The sequence below is a fragment of the Silurus aristotelis genome, assembly GCF_946808225.1.
Source record: "Silurus aristotelis genome assembly, chromosome: 16".
Taxonomy (NCBI): Eukaryota; Metazoa; Chordata; class Actinopteri; order Siluriformes; family Siluridae; genus Silurus; species Silurus aristotelis.
This window is the reverse complement of record NC_139589.1, coordinates 12,047,403-12,068,182: the sequence shown is the minus strand read 5'-3', so window position 1 is coordinate 12,068,182 and position 20,780 is coordinate 12,047,403.

Below are 20,780 nucleotides of genomic sequence, written 5' to 3'. Positions count from 1 at the left end.
GTGTAATTCAGTCAATTGTAGTTGTGGAACCAGGTGCTCCTGAGCATTAAATTAGCTTAACATCTGAGTGCATTTGAACACCAACTTCTCCATGCCAAAACCTTTTAAAGTTAAATAATGGAGAAACAGTATGTGTAGAATGTTTTATATATATATATATATATATATATATATATATATATATATATATATATATATATATATATATATATATACAGTGAGGAAAATAAGTATTTGAACACCCTGCTATTTTGCAAGTTCTCCCACTTAGAAATCATGGAGGGGTCTGAAATTGTCATCGTAGGTGCATGTCCACTGTGAGAGACATAATCTAAAAAAATAAATCCAGAAATCACTAAGTATAATTTTTAAACTATTTATTTGTATGATACAGCTGCAAATAAGTATTTGAACACCTGTCTATCAGCTAGAATTCTGACCCTCAAAGACCTGTTAGTCTGCCTTTAAAATGTCCACCTCCACTACATTTATTATCCTAAATTAGATGCACCTGTTTGAGGTCGTTAGCTGCATAAAGACACCTGTCCACCCCATACAATCAGTAAGAATCCAACTACTAACATGGCCAAGACCAAAGAGCTGCCCAAAGACACTAGAGACAAAAATTTACACCTCCACAAGGCTGGAAAGGGCTACGGGGAAATTGCCAAGCAGCTTGGTAAAAAAAGGTCCTCTGTTGGAGCAATCATTAGAAAATGGAAGAAGCTAAACATGACTGTCAATCTCCCTCGGACTGGGGCTCCATGCAAGATCTCACCTCGTGGGGTCTTAATGATCCTAAGGAAGGTGAGAAATCAGCCCAGAACTACATGGGAGGAGCTGGTCAATGACCTGAAAAGAGCTGGGACCACCGTTTCCAAGGTTACTGTTGGTAATACACTAAGACGTCATGGTTTGAAATCATGCATGGTACGGAAGGTTCCCCTGCTTAAACCAGCACATTTCCAGGCACGTCTTAAGTTTGCCAATGACCATTTGGATGATCCAGAGGAGTCATGGGAGAAAGTCATGTGGTCAGATGAGACCAAAATAGAAATTTTGGGTCATAATTCCACTAAACGTGTTTGGAGGAAGAAGAATGATGAGTACCATCCCAAGAACACCATCCCTACTGTGAAGCATAGGGGGTGGTAGCATCATGCTTTGGGGGTGTTTTTCTGCACATGGGACAGGGCGACTGCACTGTATTAAGGAGAGGATGACCTGGGCCATGTATTGCGAGATTTTGGGGAACAACCTCCTTCCCTCAGTTAGAGCATTGAAGATGGGTTGAGGCTGGGTCTTCCAACATGACAATGACCCGAAGCACACAGCCAGGATAACCAAGGAGTGGCTCTGTAAGAAGCATATCAAGGTTCTGGTGTGGCCTAGCCAGTCTCCAGACCTAAACCCAATAGAGAATCTTTGGAGGGAGCTCAAACTCCGTGTTTTTCAGCAACAGGCCAGAAACCTGACTGATCTAGAGAAGATCTGTGTGGAGGAGTGGGCCAAAATCTCTCCTGCAGTGTGTGCAAACCTGGTGAAAAACTACAGGAAACGTTTGACCTCTGTAATTGCAAACAAAGGCTACTGTACCAAATATTAACATTGACTTTCTCAGGTGTTCAAATACTTATTTGCAGCTGTATCATACAAATAAATAGTTAAAAAATCATACATTGTGACTTCTGTATTTTTTTCTTTTAGATTTTGTCTCTCACAGTGGACATGCACCTACGATGACAATTTCAGACCCCTCCATGATTTCTAAGTGGGAGAACTTGCAAAATAGCAGGGTGTTCAAATACTTATTTTCCTCACTGTATATATATATATATAAAGAGGTTTTTGTTTTTCTCAAAGTCTCATATCTTATATCTATATGAGGTGAAATCCAACTAGAGTTGGTGCAACCTCTATATGCCTCAGGATACTTTTTCTTTGACTAATTAGAATTACGAATACAATGTACAATAAATATATTCTAACCTTAAGGCAAGTCATCTTAAACAGTGTTGACAGAATGAATATGAGCTTAAACTGCATCTACAGCCAAACACTAGGAGGGAGCCAGAATTGTTCTACAGTTCAGCGCACTTCAAAAAATTCAACAGTGTCTAATAACAGTAAATTCCAGTGTTTAAAAAGACACTATAAATTAGCACCTTTGCCTGCACACACTTCATGACAGAAGCTCACACTGTATGAAAGACATTTCTTGTCAGGATCCAGAGGTTAACTGAAGCAGAACTGTCCTTTAGTTTTCCATCTCATACACTAATCAGAGTTGATGTAGCCAGTGAGTGTGCATGTTCATGTATACAGAATATGGCAGTTTGTATCTGTTTTCATAGTGTTGCAGGAACGATAGTTTCTCAGGAAACGCACATATCGACCTTCACCAACATGTGCCTTTTTGATAACTGTTTACGAATAAATTACAGGAGAAAATTGGGCAGAAATCTGCAAAAAATTAAAGGTATCAAAACATCTTTCATCACAACGAAATTGAAACGGAATGCAACAAGTTAAGATGCAATTGTTGTTCCCGTAATTCATCTAATTTGTTTAAAGTAGGAAGCTTCTGTAATCCCCAATTCCTATCTGTAGTTAAAATAAGTACTTAGGATTTGTTATTCTGGTTCTGAAATGCTAAACTATAAATCTGTTTTCAAAACTTTTAAGTGAGAGGGTCTGATGAATATCGAGAGGTAGTGTGTTCCAGATTTTTGGACCATGAAAACAAAAGGCCGCTTCACCCATTTTTCATGTGTTTTAGCCTTAGGATGTTGAGAAAGATGAGCACTTGATCTTCAAATCTGGAACATGGGTCTGTAAGACCACATGAATGCAAGACTTTGGTTACAGTAATAGTTCCTCTGATCTGCTGTTACAGATATATGAACGGATCAGGGTCACAACCAGGATCAGAATTTTAGTGAGGTCCACATTGCAGAAATGTGTCACAGTTAATATATCACATGATGTTGAACGTGTATTACATGAATCTGACTCCTGTTAAAGTGTTTAATTTGACTTAAATTGAATTTTATTGTATTTACTTTAAGTTGTATATTTTGGGTTACAAGACATCTTAAGTTACCTGTTTCAGGATCCAAAAAATAATACATTTCACAACATCTTGGAGCAGAAATCTTTTTTTATATATATTTTTGATCTAAAATGACAGTGATTTGACATAATTGCATATAACGATGTCCTTATTTTGTCTGCTTATAGAAATGTATTACTGTTCCTTACAAGGTAATTTCCTTTTTTCATTATACATTTTTATTCATGTAACTAAACAATAAAGCAGAAATATTACCATTTGTTTAGTTACTGTAAATTACTCTATACACTATAGTAAATACACTATCATGTAAATTATATCAAATGAAATCATACATTTACAATAAATTGGATAGTGATCATTGCGCACAAAAATTCCAAAAGACCAATATTCCATAAAAGACAATAGAGGCAGTATTTAATATGAATATGGAAGTATATGGAATTCCATCATAGTGGGAGAAAATCCCTGATAAATCAAGCTAAGGATAATGTGTCCTTATGAAACCATGTATGTATCTGGCATGCTGAGAGGAAAAAAATAGACCATCGCAATTTTTAGCATAAAGCATTTTTATATTATGTGCAAGAATGAATCAATGCCATTAGCTTTTCACATCATATTCACATTCACTTGCCAGTGCATTGTGCGTTAGAGTGATTGCCTTTTCCGTGAAGAGCTCTCTATTCTTGGAGGAAAAAACAACATTCTGAGTGGTGATAGTTGGTGATAGGGGGGTGCTGCGTTGTCTCAGATCAACAAGGCTGTACCTCATCCTGACAGGTCTTGCACTCCTCAAGCGCCCTCCCTTGGTCTCATCACTCCCCCGTGCCGATCCGCTCTGCCTGGTACAGTCCTGGAGGCCCCTTTCCCCCTTAAAACAAAGCCATATCCATGCTTTATTCATGACACTGTTACCTGTTCGGACAGCTGTGAACAGCACTGGAAGGCTGACAGGTTCTTCAGAGCGGCGAAGGGAAACTAACACTATCTGTCTGCCAATCCATCACACACACTTCACTCTCTCTAACACATGGACACTTCTTTTCCATGTGTAACTTCAGCCTCCTTAAAATGCAATGGCTTTATGAGCTCTCTGACCTGTGGTCAGCTTGCATATAAATCCAGCAGATTCTCTGGTGCAGCCGTGACCACACATAGACCTACTTAGCTTCCACTGTGATTTTTCCTCTTTGTGTCAAAACTAAATGTACAGTTCACAGTTTGCTATACCCCTGACTTTTAATTACATTAGTACCTGATATGGGCTAAAATGTTAATCCTGACCATTTTGCTTAATAATAGATTATTCACCTAAATTAGGAGTAAAATTATATTGTGCTTAATCAATACATGACTTTAATTCAGTATAAAATAAGTATGAATTTAACAGCATAATGCTGTTACAATGAAAGATTTCTCCCTTTCCTGACTGAGACACTTTAATGCAGAGGAACAGAACATTAATGACTACACAGTGTGCATTGGTTGTTGTAGAAAGAGTTTATTTACACTCTTAGCACTTTGGAGCATGAAGAAATAAATGTAATTTTTTGAAAAATTATTAGAAAAACAGCTATTATAATCAAGCATTTTGAATATTCACTGGTTTGACCTTCAAGTTATGAATGACATTCATCCCAAATGTCCACACTAAATATAGCTTTACATAGCCTCAAAGTTGCTCTACCGAAATCATGAGGAGATTCATATTCCTTCATCAAGCCAAACACAACAACCAAAACTCAAAAAGAACCTCATTCTGTTTTGAGTGACACAGAATAGCATGATTATAAACCATTACAGTATACAATCACAAAGCATGCATGACAAAACCTTCCTAAGTAGTCCTAACTAATACACTTACTTCATCCAAACAGTATGTCCAGGCCAGATGTGTCTCTGTGGTACTATACAGTGGTTTAATTTTTTTGTACCACAAACCAGTTTTATTATGCAAAGCAGTGAGAAAATCCTCACAATATTCTTTACTTAGAAAGTAAAGAAAATATATATATATATATATATATATATATATATATATATATATATATATATATATATATATATATATATATATATATATATATATATATATATTTATATTTATATATATTGTGGCTGTCAATGGCATCAACAATTAGGTGTAGGTGGTTGCATTTCTGTATGCCTAAACAATACACAATGGCATTTCATTCCACCCATAATTAAAATTTTCAATCAGTATGAAAAAAATAGTGAGTTTTATCAATTCTGCTCTAAGATACACCAACCAGGAATAGCATCATGGCATTATAACTTTATTACTGTTGAATAACACTGATAATCTCTTCATAATGGCCCCTGTTAGTGAATTAGATATATTAGTCTTTAAGTGAACATTTTATTCACCTCAAAGTTGATGTGTTAAAAGCAGGAAAAATGAGCAAGCGTAAGGATTTGAGTGAGTTTGACAAGGGCCAAATTGTGATTTCTAGACGACTGGATCAGAGCATCTCCAAAACTGCAGTTCTTGTGGTATGTTCCCGGTCTGCAATGGTCAGTATCTAAAAGTGCTCAGAGGAAGGAACAGTGATGAACCGATGACAAGCACATTGATGCATGTGGGGAGAAAAGGATGGTCTATGTGGTCTGATAGCTCAAATTGCTGAAGAAGTTAATGCTGTTAATGCTTGATGGGTCAGGACTGTTTTGGCAGCAGAAGGGGACCAACACAATATTAGGCAGATGGTCATAATGTTATGTCTGATCGGTGGCCATAAAGGTATGCTTATTCGGTGTACAACAATGAGAAATTCACACCTCTCCACAATTTATACAGTGACAAAATGGACAGCAAAAATAATGTTTCTGAGAGTAAAATATTGTATATTACTGCCATGGTAAAAGTATAACATTTAATGTGACACTCAACTGTGAATACATTTAACAATAATAATGGGCTCCAGAAAACAGAAAGAAATTAATTTATTTGCCTCTGGTAAGAAAATTTCAGTGCAGGATAAATGAATGAACTTTGTACATTCATTGCAGTTTTTGTCTTTTATGATCAACAGTTTCTACTTAATCAGAAATCAGTCTTAATCAGAAAAGGTTGGCTTCTCTTTTGAGTCTGGTTTCTCTCAATGTTTTTTATTCATGTCATCTCATTAGGATTCTAAATCTAATCCCATATCCAGATTTCTGTAAAACTTGTCCATTGATAAAAGCACCATTTAATTGAAACTAAATTGAAATGAATTAAATTGTGCAGTGACTGATGTTTGTGTTAAGGCACATAAGTGTGTCTCAATAAAAAAAGATTAGCATTATCTATGGTTGCCAGCCCTCTGATTGGCCAAAAGCTATTTTTCTATTTTTATCTCTGACAGTAGTGCAGCTGCAAATCATGTTTGTATGCACTCATTCTAATACATTGTCATTTCTATAATAAAAGCTCATTCACAATGTGGTATGCACACAGATTAGAAAATGTATGTAATAGTTGATAAGATGAAGTTTTCTGTAAGGAGACATTTTTTAAAATTTTTATGAAGAAGTCTCCAGTGTTAGTTCTTTGTAAATGTTCAGGACAGAGGAGTTTACACATTGTGGTTTAACATGTAACATGTAAAGCTGTTTTCTTCCACAATATTATGTTGCAGTCAATTTTACCACTACTCTTACTTTAACTCTGCTTCATCATACAAATCTGTCTTGATTATTTTCCTATGCTTTTACAAAATCTTTTATTTTATATTAGCCTGTCAGAATTGGCACTATATTTCAAATGATTCTTCATTTGCACACTTGACTTATTGTTTTACTAAATATTAGTCATCTTGTGTAGAGGTGATATCACGTTCTGGAATATAAAAATAAATAAATAAATAAACACACTGCATTAGTATATCTATAATATAATAACAATCATATACACACACGATAAAAGATAAGATAAAGTTAAGATTAGATAAAGTTAAGATAAAAAGCAGTAGTCTTTTGGACCATAAAACACGGGCCTGCCTTCCCTCCCCACATGCATCAATGTCCTTGGCTGGTTCACTACTGTTCCTTTCTTGAACCACTTTTAATAGCTACAGATTTGGAGATGCTCTGACCAAGTCAAACTTGTTTTAATCTTTACACTTAGCCTTTTTTTCTGCTTTTAACACACCAACATTGAGAGTTTTATATATATATATATATATATATATATATATATATATATATATATATATATATATATATATATATATATATATATATATATATACTGTTCACAGGCCTACAGCAGTGAACACAGCTGAGACTTAAGATTTTCCCAATGCATTCAGGGGATGACTCTATTTGTGCTGAGTAGCTTGATAAAACAGCAGTCTACATATGACTAGAGGGTGAACATTAAAGACCATGTGTTCTCCATTGTATGTTAGTGTATTAAAAGAAAAAGAGAGAAAGCCCATGGGTTCTCTTACCCATACCTTAAATGAAGTAAGGATGTCAACTTTCCGCTATAGAAAATATCAACGCTCATAAAAATGCATTGTGAGTGTGGAAGAGAGCATGAAAATAATGCTTTTATTTGTGGTTTTAGACATTGCTTTTTGGAGTTTATGATCAAACGCATCATGTTTAATTCCAAAGCTAAATATTTGTCTGATGATCTAAACAGCCTGGATTTAAATGTCACAAAACTCAGATCTCAGAACTACATTCTTTAGGAAGAAAAGAATTCCTGAAGGGCTATTTGCTTCCTTATGGGGCTTCTTTGGGGTTCTCTGTTGTTGGGCTTTCAAAAGATCCATGTACTTTTTAAATCCTCCAGTAGGGAAGTGGGAGAAATAAACAACCCAGTTCTATCGAATTGGAAATCTGATGCAGACACACTAAGATACATACAACAATCAGGAGTTTCCTCAGAATGACATGCCAATGAGCAGTTGAAGGTTCTTGATTAAAAATGCATGTGCAGTTAACAGTCATCTCAAGAAACAAAAGAAAATCTGTTGTGCTCGGTAGGCTTTTCTACAGCAACCTTAAATAGGAAACAACCAATTAGAAGACATCCATAATTCTTAGACATGAATTAGAAAAATATATTGTTGTACGTGATCCAGTCAATAGGAAGAAAGAAAGAAAGAAAGAAAGAAAGAAAGAAAGAAAGAAAGAAAGAAAGAAAGAAAGAAAGAAAGAAAGAAAGAAAGAAAGAAAGAAAGAAAGAAAGAAAGAAAGAAAGAAAGAAAGAAAGGCAAGACATATGGAAAAAGTAAGAAAGAATTAAGAAGTAAAATGAGGAAATAAAAAGGTGAGAATAAACAAGTTCACTAGGTAACTATAGTATGGGAAGTTTCAGAAATATGTGATAATAAATCTTCCCTCTAACTACTCTGCAGAATAATGCAATTCTTATTTTTTTTTATCTATCTTTATTAGGTGATTCATTATCTCCAGTCATATAATATTTAAATGTTTGTAAGGAATGAACACAGAGGTGTTGAGGATATATATACAGAATTTTTTTTATATAAACATTTTTATATACAGAATATACAGTGCCCAGCATAAATAAGTACTGCCCTCTTTAAAAAAAAAAAAAAAAAAAATTATCTATTTCTCAGCAAATCTGAGACCGGTTTGATGCATTTAAAAAAAAAAAAAAAAGTTTTATTTAACTTTTATTTTTTGCATATAACATGAGTGTGGTCACCAAACGTTTTGGACAAGAAAAAATAACACATTTAATACAAATGAAGTGTTGCAAAAATGATAACACTCTTAAATTCGCAAATTCACCTAAATGTAATATTTTGAATAGCCTCCTTGTTTTTTGAAAACAGGATGCAATCTTTCGAGACATTGAATAAACAAGCTGATGACATACAGCTACATCAATTTTTTTCCAATCTTGAAGAATGAGGTTTTTCAGATTCTGGGTCGAGTATGGAGAGTGACGTTCAACTTGTCTTTTCAGATCTCCTCACAAGTGTTCTATTGGGTTGAGACCTGGTGACATGCCAGGCCACTGCATTTTTTTATACGTGAGTATATCTGAGAAAGGATGTCGTGAATAAATGTGGTTTTCATTAAAGGTTTTAATTTATGCCTTTTTAATATTTATTTATTTATTTTGTTACATTTTTTATAAAAATGCGTGTTGCATTAATCCCGCATTTATAAAATTAGTGTTGTTAAAATGTATGTGCATTAATGTGGTAATATTTACTGAACTGAGTGTTTCTTGCCATAATATGGATTTCAGCAGTAGTTGTAGTAGCACTAAAAGGGCTATTGACTCTGTACTCTGACCCTTTCCTTGCATATCACAACTGATGGTCTAAAGCAGAGTTGGGAAGTAATGAAGTACAAATACTTTGTTACTGTTCTTAAGTAGATTTTTCTGGTATCAGTACTTTACTCCACTTTTTACTTTCACTCATTATATTTTTTACACAAATATCTGTACTTCCTACTTCTTACATTTTCAAACCAGGCTCGTTACTTTAGTATTAATCTTTTTGAGGAGACTGAAGATTTTCCACTACAATCTATGTTTACCATATCCTTATGTAGCTGGCTTTGTGCACAGGGCCATTGAAATGCGAGAAGCGGTTAGGTTCTCCTAGGACATTCAAAGAAAAAAATGTAATATTTAAACATCCAAAGTCATCCTGTCATTGTTCTCTGTAGATCCTCTCAAGATTACCGTTGGTGGACAACCACTTTAAGGTCTCCAGAGAAGTACAATAGGGTTCACGTCAGGGCTCTGTCTGGGACACTCTAAGACATTTAAAGAGTTGTCATTTAGGAAGGTAAACCTTTGGCCCAAACAGAGGTCCTGAGTGCTGTAGAATAGGTTTTTTTATTGATGATATCTCTGTACTTTGCTCCATTCAGCTCTTACTCTACTCTGACCATTGGCCAACTCCCTGCTGCAGAAAAAACGCCTCCGCAGTTGGATGCTGCCTCCAACTCAATTCTGCCTTAAACCCAGATCAGTGGAGGGGTGCAGTGATGGTTGCACTTCTGGAAATTTGTCCATATTTCCTATCTCCACACTTGATCTCCGTCTCTTCCATTTGAGAACTATGGAGGCCAATGTGCTCTTGCAAATCTTCAGTGCAGCATTCCCCCTGATCTGTGCCTTGCAAAAATCCTGTTTCTGAGCTCCTCAGGCAGTTGGTTTAACCTCACGGCTTGGTTTTAGCTCATAGACATTGTCAGCTGTGATGTCCTTCCAAATAATGTTCAATCAATAAACTTTTCCAAAGGTGAACTCCAGTAAAGATATAGAAACATCTCCTAAGGCTCCTAATCTCCTAGGCACCTAAGCTAATTTTCAATAATTGTTGCAAAGGGTTTGAATACTTTTGTAAGTATTTTAAGTGCAGACTTGTGTAGAATTCTGTTTTGGGGAGCTGAGTGTAGATTTGTGATAAAAAAAAAAAAATCAATCTAAACAAAAACAATTTTGGAAAAAGTCAAGGGGGGTCTGAATACTTTTCGCATGGACTGTGTGTGTGTGTGTGTGTGTGTGTGTGTGTGTGTGTGTGTGTGTGTGTGTGTGTGTGTGTGTGCATATATATAAAATGGGAAATAAAGACCTCTATTACACAAGAGTAACTTTAGGTGTTTGTGGAAATGCCATCAGCACATGCTCTGAGCAATGTGATGAGGAAAAATGGAAAACCCATGAAACCATGTCATGTTTTTCCTATAAATGGCCCCTTACATGCATGTTTTACTTTGCAATTAAGAAAACTCAGTTACAACAACAATCCGCTAAGAAGGTCTTGAACCCTTGAAAAAAAGACCAAATGGAAAAAATGGAACAATTTATCTTCTCTAATTATTATCAGATTTCTTTAAAAAAAAAAAGTTCTTTCAGTTGCACAAAGGGTTCAAGCAATGAGGGTAAAGGATGAGACGTTCTGATGAGGATATAATATGATAATAAAAGGGGCAGCCTGTGGCTTTGAAGAAAAAAAAATGATGGGAGTTAATATAAGTTCCAGTGACAATTCAGGGCATTTCAGTCAAAACGTCAGTGAGAATATGATAATGATGTCCCAGATTCTGCAGAAACAAGTGCATGTGGAGCAGGCTGAATAAAAAAAGACAGAAAATAAAAAAACAGAGTGTGAGACATAGTTACTAACAGGAAAGTATTCAGACGCCTTGACTTTGCTCTTTTATAGAAAAAGAAGAAATAAGAAATATGGCTGTTGTATGATGTGACATCATCTTGCCACACCATTACGGATATAGCACCTGGAGTTAATGCCAAAGAGTTTATTTTAAGAGCCAGAAAATCTTTTTCTTCATGTTCTCAGAGTGCCTGCCATATGCCTTTTTTTTCAGAGTGGCTTTAGCCTCTCTACCATAAAGGCCTAATTGATGGAATAAGTCTGAGGTGTTTGTCCATCTGGCAGGTTCTTACATATCTGCAAAAGACTCCCGAAGCTCTGTTGTCTATAACAATCCAGTGGCTACTTGGTTCTTGGTTAGCTCCCTCATCAAGGACCTTCTAGACTTGTTAGTGAGTTTGGCCAGATGTAGGAAGGGTATTGGGGAACCCATAGTTCTCCTTAAGACATTTAAAGAAATAGTTTCCTAGATTTATGTTTTGACACAATTTGATCATGGAATTCTGAATTCAAATGCTGTCATGAATAATGATCTAGCTAGCTGAGTCTAGCTACTGTCTAGCCTACAGTATATTCCAATCCATATTTTCAATAAAAAAAATAAATAACCAAGTGTCATTAACATTTAGGTACATTGTTATCTAGATGTTGTTGGTGGCATATGGCTCTTACAATTAAGAGCAGGTAGACAAGTGACCAACCTCCTTACTTTTTTTTTTTTTACTGTGCTACTTTGTGGAGTTTCAACATTAAATTTAAAAGAGTGCATTCACTCAATATTAAACAAATCTGCATATGTCATTTTGGTATCTTCCAATAGACATTCTGTTGCCACATTATCTCCATTGCATGTTTTCTTTTATGCCAAGAATAAATTCACCTAGAACAACTAAGCCTCACTGAACCCGAGGACAAGCGTTGCAAAGGTTTGGTGCCAGATGTTACAAACCTCTGGGCACTTTCAGTTTTAGATTCTAACTGATCATGTCTATACCGAAAATAAAATGACTTTACATGGGAGAGCTCAGATAATCATTAATCATTACTTTAAAATCAGATTAAAATTAATGTTAATCTTACTATATGCACTAAACTAACCCCTCAAAGTGCTTATCAAAATGATGTATACAAATTCAAATGAATTTGTAAGTCTGAGTGACCTGGTGAGTGAAAGTTTACCATGGAACATGTAGCAACTAAAATATAATTGAGCAAGTAAACAAATAAATAAACAATAGTCTAAAATTGCAAATTAAAGTAAGAAAAGGTTGGATGTAGCGAGAAAAGTCTCGTAGTTATATACTGTATATAAAAAAAAAAACATTTGCAAGTGAAATTTTACATAAGTACAAGTAAAGTAACCAGTATAAAAATCTACTCAAGTAAAAGTAAAAAGTAGCTTGTGTATCTCTCTATCACGTTTACATTCACACAGTTAAAATTGAATTTTCATTTCTATTGCTTGATTACATGCAAAAAGCCAGATTTGTGGGAATACCGTTACAATTTCCAGTAGATAAACATCAGGGTGAGTGATAGAATTTAATTCAAATGTTCATTAAAACAGCTTTATTCCTGCTAGCATTAGAATCACAAAACAGGAAAATCTCTCCTCTTTTGTTTATCTTCAAGGTATAGGACTCATGTTCATGTTTAATAGATATCAATCAGTGTTTGACAAATTAATATCATTCTATTAATCGATTGGCTTGCTAGGAGTAACATTGAAATTCTTTCCACAAAAATTAAGTTGATTAAGCAAGAGTCTTGTGACAAAAGTTATATTAGGATGTTACCCATAATAAATCATAGTAATTTTGATACTTAACTACATCTAAAGGCAAATACTTTTGTACTTTTACTTAAGTGAAAGATTAAAGAGATCACTTTTCCTGAAGTAATAGTTGAGGAGTGTATCTCTACTTTAGCTGAAGTACATGGTTTGTGTACTTCATCCACCACTGTAATCTACTGAGTGAAACCTATTTAACTAGTGAGTAAAAAGCAACTAGTATATGAAATCCAATCTAGTCAGTGAAAACTGACCGAGTAAATGAGAAATACACTTTTTTTTTGCTGTAACTGTATATTTTGGATGGTTGCTACATAGAGCTTGAACAATCATGAGTCTTTGCCAGGTTTGGCTGCTTGATTGACATCTCACTCAGTTTTTCATTTTATTATTTTTTTGTTCAGACTTGATTCCCTAGTACTTTTAGACATATATGGCAGACATAACCTTCAAAGTGTCTAGGAAAAATCACTTTTAAGCTTTATTTTCACAGTGCTGTGACTAAGCCAACGAGCTGACCTAACCCCTAGGACGTGTCAGGAACACTTTTCCTAAGCCAAACCAAATATTAGTCCAAGCCTAGCTCAAGAAGTGTTTGCATCCCAGTAGCTGAAACCACAGAAGGGATGCGAATGTGCTTCAGAGGCTTCACATAAACGGATGGCCGTGTGAGGACAGTAAGACATGTGGTGTACAGTACACGGCTCCTCACTCTGGGAGAGTAGACGGTTTGATCCAGCATATGCAGATAGAGACGCAAGCCCTCATGAGCCACTTCCTCTTTGAGCTTCCTTCATGGCTTGCTTGCGGTTCTCCAGTGACATGGCTGGTCTTTTGAAGTTGCTTTTAAGAGCACAATTATTTTCCCCATCCAGACAGTACACTCACTTCTCACCTTTTTAATAAGCCACTCATAGACTAGGGTTTGACTTTTTTCTCCCCCTCATTTTTACTCCACAAGATGTCTAAGTGCTCCCATAAATTCCCTGTCACTTGGCTGTGAACATGCCTCAATACCCTCCCCCTCAACACCCCCTGGCATCTTCCCGAGCCGGCTCTCCTGCTACAGTACATTTCAAGCCACTCTAAATGTGGCTTCTGTTCTTTTGATTCTTGATTAATCTGGTGCAACTGAGCCATTAGCTAACCGGATCATAGGAAGTTCAAAAGTACCGTCTGTGTGTTTAAAAAACGGCACCTTTCCTGAACCAGATCCGAGAACTTTCATTCATTCTGTCAGATTTTTTAAAGCTTTGACGTGTTAAGGAAAGCAGGGAAAGAGAGGGGGGTCTTGATGTACTGTGTCATTAATAACACAATCCCATCTGTTTTGAAATATATTTACTCCATCTGGTTCTGTTTAGCTTCATAGAAACCTGATGTGGATGCCGTTAGGGAGATGGTTTGGAGTGTGTTGGTGGCAGGTCAAGACGGGGCACGCTGACACAGTCAGAAAGATCTCAGGTTTGTTCGGATGACTCTTTGCCCCAGAGGATACACCACTTGGACCTACAACCCATTTAATCCCATCATGGCAATCATGTTGTATCTTGTAAATTAAAATAGTTTTATTTCATAATATTTCAACATGTGGTTTGTTCTAGTATTTTATCAGTAACAGCTCATTCAAAGGATGATATAGCAGATATGCTGTATAAAGCAAATAATAAACTAAGGTTAAAAAACCATTAGCATGGTAATGTTTTCAGTTTTTGCACTTTGTGATAGTCACTGAATTTCTCCACCATGAAAATTCTGCTTAATTTTATTATGAGTTAATAATCAGTTGCATATTATTTATATATTTAATATAAAAATAATAAGAGCATGAAAAAAAGGCTTGTGTGGGAATGATATAATGATTTATAGACTACAGATGTATAGTTGGAGTAATGTATGTCATAAATGGAACAAACCTGTCTTTTAAATGTTACACAACATCTATAATTATAGATGGAACTATAACATTTTGTGTGCTTCATGTGTACTTAATTTGAGGTAATTATTTTGAGAAATTTATTGTAGGATTCTTTGTTAATTACTTGCATTAGACTTACCTTTCCCATGAAACAAGATTGGTACTTATAAACAGTACACTGATTTGTAATCACCTGATGATTACATCTATATGAAATTCTTGGATATCCCATTTTAAAACTGTGATCATAAATATGGAGTTTGCTCCACCATTTGGTGTCTGTAAAACAGCATCTGTTCTTTCAGGAAAGTTTTCTGCAAAATTTTGGTGTGTTTCTATGGGAATGTGTGCCTTTTCAATCGAATTGTAAGATCACTCACTGATGTTCAGGCCATTTTGGAATTCCGTCAGACCAATTTCATCCACTGTGTCTTTACAAGTCACGAATTGTGGACAGGCACACAGCCATGCTGGATGCTTACCTCTAAAACCGAAAGTAAACAACTGTCAAAAGACCTTGTATGCCGTATCTTTGGTTTTACCATTCCTTGGATCCTAGACCAAACCCTATAAAACTTTACCGTTGGCTTCATGCATTCTAGCATGCAGCATTCTCCTGCCATTTACCAAATCCAGACTCATCCAGTGCAGTGTGCTTTACACCACTCCATTTGCTGCTTGGCATTGTATGTTGGAAAGCTAAAGGTGCTTTTTACTTGCTAGTCATACATTATAGCACAGTGAAATTATTTTTTCACATATCCCAGCAACATTAGTAAGCTGGGGTCAGAGTGCAGGGTCAGCTATAATATAGTGCCTCTGGAAAACAGAGGGTTAAGAACCTTGCTCAAGGGCCCAAGAGTGGCAGCTTGGCAATACTGGGGCTTGAACCCCCGACTTGCCAAACAGTAACCCTGAGCTTTAACCACTGAGCTACCACTTCCTAACAAAATAGCTTCTCGACAGCAGTGGAGAACACATGCATCAATCCCGCTACCTCTCTTATGCCAGGCAAGCCCTCTACCATTTGAGCTAATTCCCCTCCATAAAAGCTTTTATTTCACAATAACAGCACTTACAGCTGCCCAAGGAGAGCAGAAATTTTACAAACTGACTTGTGGCAAAGGTAACAAGTCTCTTAGCTCATTTTCCTGTCAGTGTTTGTCTAAAACACCCGAACTCAGTCATTAGGAGGGGTGTCTTTTGACCATAATAGTAAATGTGTCACATATATATTATCTTTTATTAACACAAAACACTATTAAAAGAATATAAAAGGAGTTTGAGTTATGTGCAAAACTGAAATGTGAAACAGTAAGTTCAGAGGTTGAGGTATTACAAAACTTAAATGTGATAAGATGAAATAACACTTACTACAATTTAAATAAAATTATAAAATAACCCAAATGTGGAACTAATGAATAATCTTGTAAGAATGCTGAAAGAAACATATAAACTAAAAACTTGATTGAATTTAAAATGTATTTGATTTATTAGCATTTTATTTTTTCTACTAATGGAACTTAAAAGTGTAAAGAGCTTATAACAATCCATTTTGGGAGTAGTGTCTATTCTGCCTTTTAAAGATCTGTTTTTTAGATTAAATCAATTTAGTTTGTAGTTTACAAGTAAGATTTATATTCATATTTGATTTTGTTTTACAATGCACACTACCTCTATTACACACCAGCTACAGTATATTAGCATTATAGCTCTAGTAAAACCCAAACACAGAAAGTCTCCATTTGAGGTAAAGTAGGAAAATGTGTACATTTCATTTTTGCCAAAATCCATTAATATATAGCAGTCAGCAGTGTAGCGATGAAGCATGATCTGATCCACATGACTGCTGCTAACATCAAATCTACAGTGATTGGATAAATCTGTCTTTCATTGGCTTGTCTGTAACATTTACACACAGTAATGTCTTTATTGCAACCTTAGAATAATGGTTAAATCTGAAAAATTGCTTTTTAGATCTGAAAAGATGTCTTCTGTCCTGAAGACCTTCTGTGCCAAAAAACTGATCCTGGATACTCCTTTCATAAATTAAACAATATCACCCTAAAGATCTAAATAGATTCTAATCTATTTACAGTACACCTATGTGGAGCACCTATCATACTCAAATAAGTAAGCTATCATTTATGTGCATATATGATTTATAGCTGCACTACCGTTAGAACTGCTATCAGTGAAAAATGTAACGACATTCGACCAATCGCCATACAGAATTTAACAGCCCTGTGCTATAAAACTTTAGTCTCATTTTTAACAGGCCTGCAGTATTTTGCTTTGTAGTTTCTGAGGCTTGAGTTCTCTCACACCCTCACTTAGCTGTGATTCAGCATTCAGCCAAAGTTCATAAAGTGACCAGACGGCAAGCTGATAGACAGGGAACATCTGTCAATACAAAACCAGATCATGCATGCCCTGCCGTCAAATGCATGACTGTTTGGACCTTTATGTGACATTATGTGACATTTTTTTATGGTTAGGATTAGTGGTAAAAAGTGCAATTATTTCCGGTGTAATGAAATGCAATTGTACAGTTGAATTTTTTATATACCAGAAATTATCTATGCTTAAGGTAACCGCACTTGGATAGCCTAAAGCTACATAAAATGACTGTAGATTAACTGCTTTTAATACAGTTTACTCAGGTCTCCATCAGTAAACAGTTGAAAACTTACTAAAAACTTAGCTTCACGTTAAAACTATTTTGCCATATTGTACATTATTTAACAGAGAATTTTTTATTTTTTTTTTCTCATATTGTTTTAGGGCGTTTTTCTTTGCCACTATAACCGCTGGCTTGTTCATGAAAATTTATATCCTGAATTTTTACATTTCTACAAAATTGACACTGTCACTGGTTAAATTTGCAATACAAATGAAATGTAAATTAATAAAATTAGTTCTTTTCAAAATATTATTGAATTTGTTTTGGTTATAATTTAAAGGAATTAAAAAGAAGACATCTGGCATTTATGATTGATTTGTCTTTTGAATTGGCTCCTATGACTGTAAACACATACAGTAGAGTACAGCATTAAAATCCAGTGACAGGACACGCATTTCACATCTAGGACTTCATTGGTGTCCTACCTGAGCCAACCCACCTCACAATACCATCATTTTGATTCCATGGCTATAGAAACCATCAATATGATACAGAAACACAGTATGACAGAGCGCTGCATCACAGACAGGTGTCTCATGCAGCAAGAATGAATGCCAATACTAAAGTAAGAAACCCAATGAACACAATTCAACAAGTCTCCTTTCACTGCAGCCACAGCTCACATACAGTAAATAACCTCTTTATATATTTATATATATATATATATATATATATATATTATATATATATATATATATATATATATATATATATATATATATATATATATATATATATATATATATATATAATTGAGCTTGTGCAGAAGGCGATTTGTGCTCTCTGAATATACAATCAAGCATCAGTTTTTGGATGCATTCTAGGAGGCCTTGGAGTGTCCAATTCTCAATCTGATAGTTTAAAGCAACAGCATCACGCAACATAGAGTTTATGCTAAAAAAGTTCACAGTACTGACTCTGCTGGCTTTACGGCAGATTGATTTGACTCCGGAAACACGTAATGTGATGGTTGAAATCTGATTGGATCGAAATGAATACAGACACTCGGATGCACTGCTCTTTGCGACTCAAGAGAAAAGCTATCAAATGAAGTGAATAGACTGTTGGGAGTCATTTAATACATATTCATGGACAAAAATATATTTAAATATGAGTGATTCTGATAGAGTTTAGGAGTGGTGTTAGAGAGAGCTTTGCTGGCTCTGACGGCCTGCCACTGCCAAAATCACAATATCCCAAGATATGTAATTCCAACGGGCTAATCTTACAACATACCTTTTTGTGCACAACATGCTTTTTTGCATAGTTCTGGTGTTCCGCTCTAATCGGATTTGTACGACGAACCCCTACGCCTGTCCACATGAAAAAGCATACATCCTTCGAGATGGATTTTAGCAAAAATAAGCAGAGCTGGACAATTTCTCATTTCTAGGCCAGAAAAACAGGAATTAATGCATGAAGCAAAGGCGCCATAGTTGTTTCTTTCCATTATTATGAGTCAGTTTATAGGGCAACGTTATACTTTGACGTTATATGAATATTAAAGCTTTTTATATATATTTAACAAATGCAAGGAATGCATAATTAATGCATTATTTTAAGACTGCTGTGCATTTTAAACTCATTATAAATGAGCGTTTCTGCTGGAGTGTATGTTGTGTTTCACAAATGTTACAAGATATATCGTATAAACGATATATCGTGTAGTCCTCGTCAGTGGATAAATAGATACACGTTTTATTTAGAAATTTAGTTCAGCAGAGCAGGACAGCAGGACAGCATGGCCACACTTCCACCTAGTGGAAACTTGGGGAAGTGCAGGAATGCATGTTTAGGTTTGACTTTATTTTGCCATCTGCAGAAACAAGTAATTTATTTTAAAGCAAGAGGCACAAAAGTTTAAAGAGGTCGAAGGAATATGTCAAAGACTTATTTGTGCTTTTGTGTTTTTTAATTTGATGTGAATTGTCATGCAAAGACAGCAGTGTCGATTAAAATATAGGACATTGGAATATCAGCCTTATATTGATATAGAAATATTGGGTACAAAGTAATAAAAGATTTTAAATGGCACACAATAACATTTATTTTAAGACTGGAAACACAATGAATTTTAAATGCAGTTTTAAGTTCAGGTTCTGGACATAAATGTTTTTTTTTCCTGACTAATAAAATTATACATTTCTAATGTATCAATTTGCTTAAAAATGCATTTAAAAATACTTATTTGGAATTTTCACATTCCAGACATTCATATATTTTATTAAATAGGAACAACACCAGGCAAAATTATTATATTTTATTAATATTATTATATTGACTTTTTGTTGAAAACAATTCTAATAAATATTAAACTCAATATTAGACTACTTAAATGGTCCCATGATTCAACCAATATATATTTTTTAATATGTTGTAATCAAATAGACATTCTTGTTCTTTTTTCGGTTTTGGATCTTAGAGGAAGTCAGTGCTACAAATATCTCACTATTAGCCAATCTGATTTGATTTCCTGTGTTTTGGCTGGAACAGTTGGTCACCTTACCGGGAATTCTGGTGAAGGAAAGCCTGGCACAACATCTGAGTAGAAAACAGGCCAATTTGTGGATTTCTACACGTCTAGTGAATGCGACAGGTCTGTACAAGCCTACAGGGACATCTGTACTACTCTTTTTTTTTTTCCCCACTAAGGTCCATATTAACAAAACATTGAATTTTTCCTTAAGCATTGCCTAGAAGAGTCTGAGAGCAGTGTATTAGGAGATATGAAAAGCACTTCAGGCCTGAGCTGCTGGAACCTCGAATCACTGCTATTCATCATTATTGATAGTCCACTGCCTCGGGCTTCAGTCAAACACATGGGTCCTATTGTGGTAATTGGTCTTCCTGGAAAGACTTAGTTGTAAAAGGTCCGACTATGAGTATTGCAGAATCATCACACAGGTACCAGAGAGAAGCACTAAACCCCAGCAAATTACTACCATTTCAAACTAATTACATTATTAAAATAACGGCTCTTCTTGATGCACATCCTTCCAGATAAACATTTGTAACATTTGTAAAATTCAGGAAATAAACTGAAGCAACAGTCAGAAAAACTCCATGCCATCATTCTATAAACTAATATATAATAATAATTACAGAATGTGTAGATTTGATATATTCTAATTATATAATACACTTCTAAAATGGGGACTACAGAGCAACTGTGAACCATCTACAGCAGT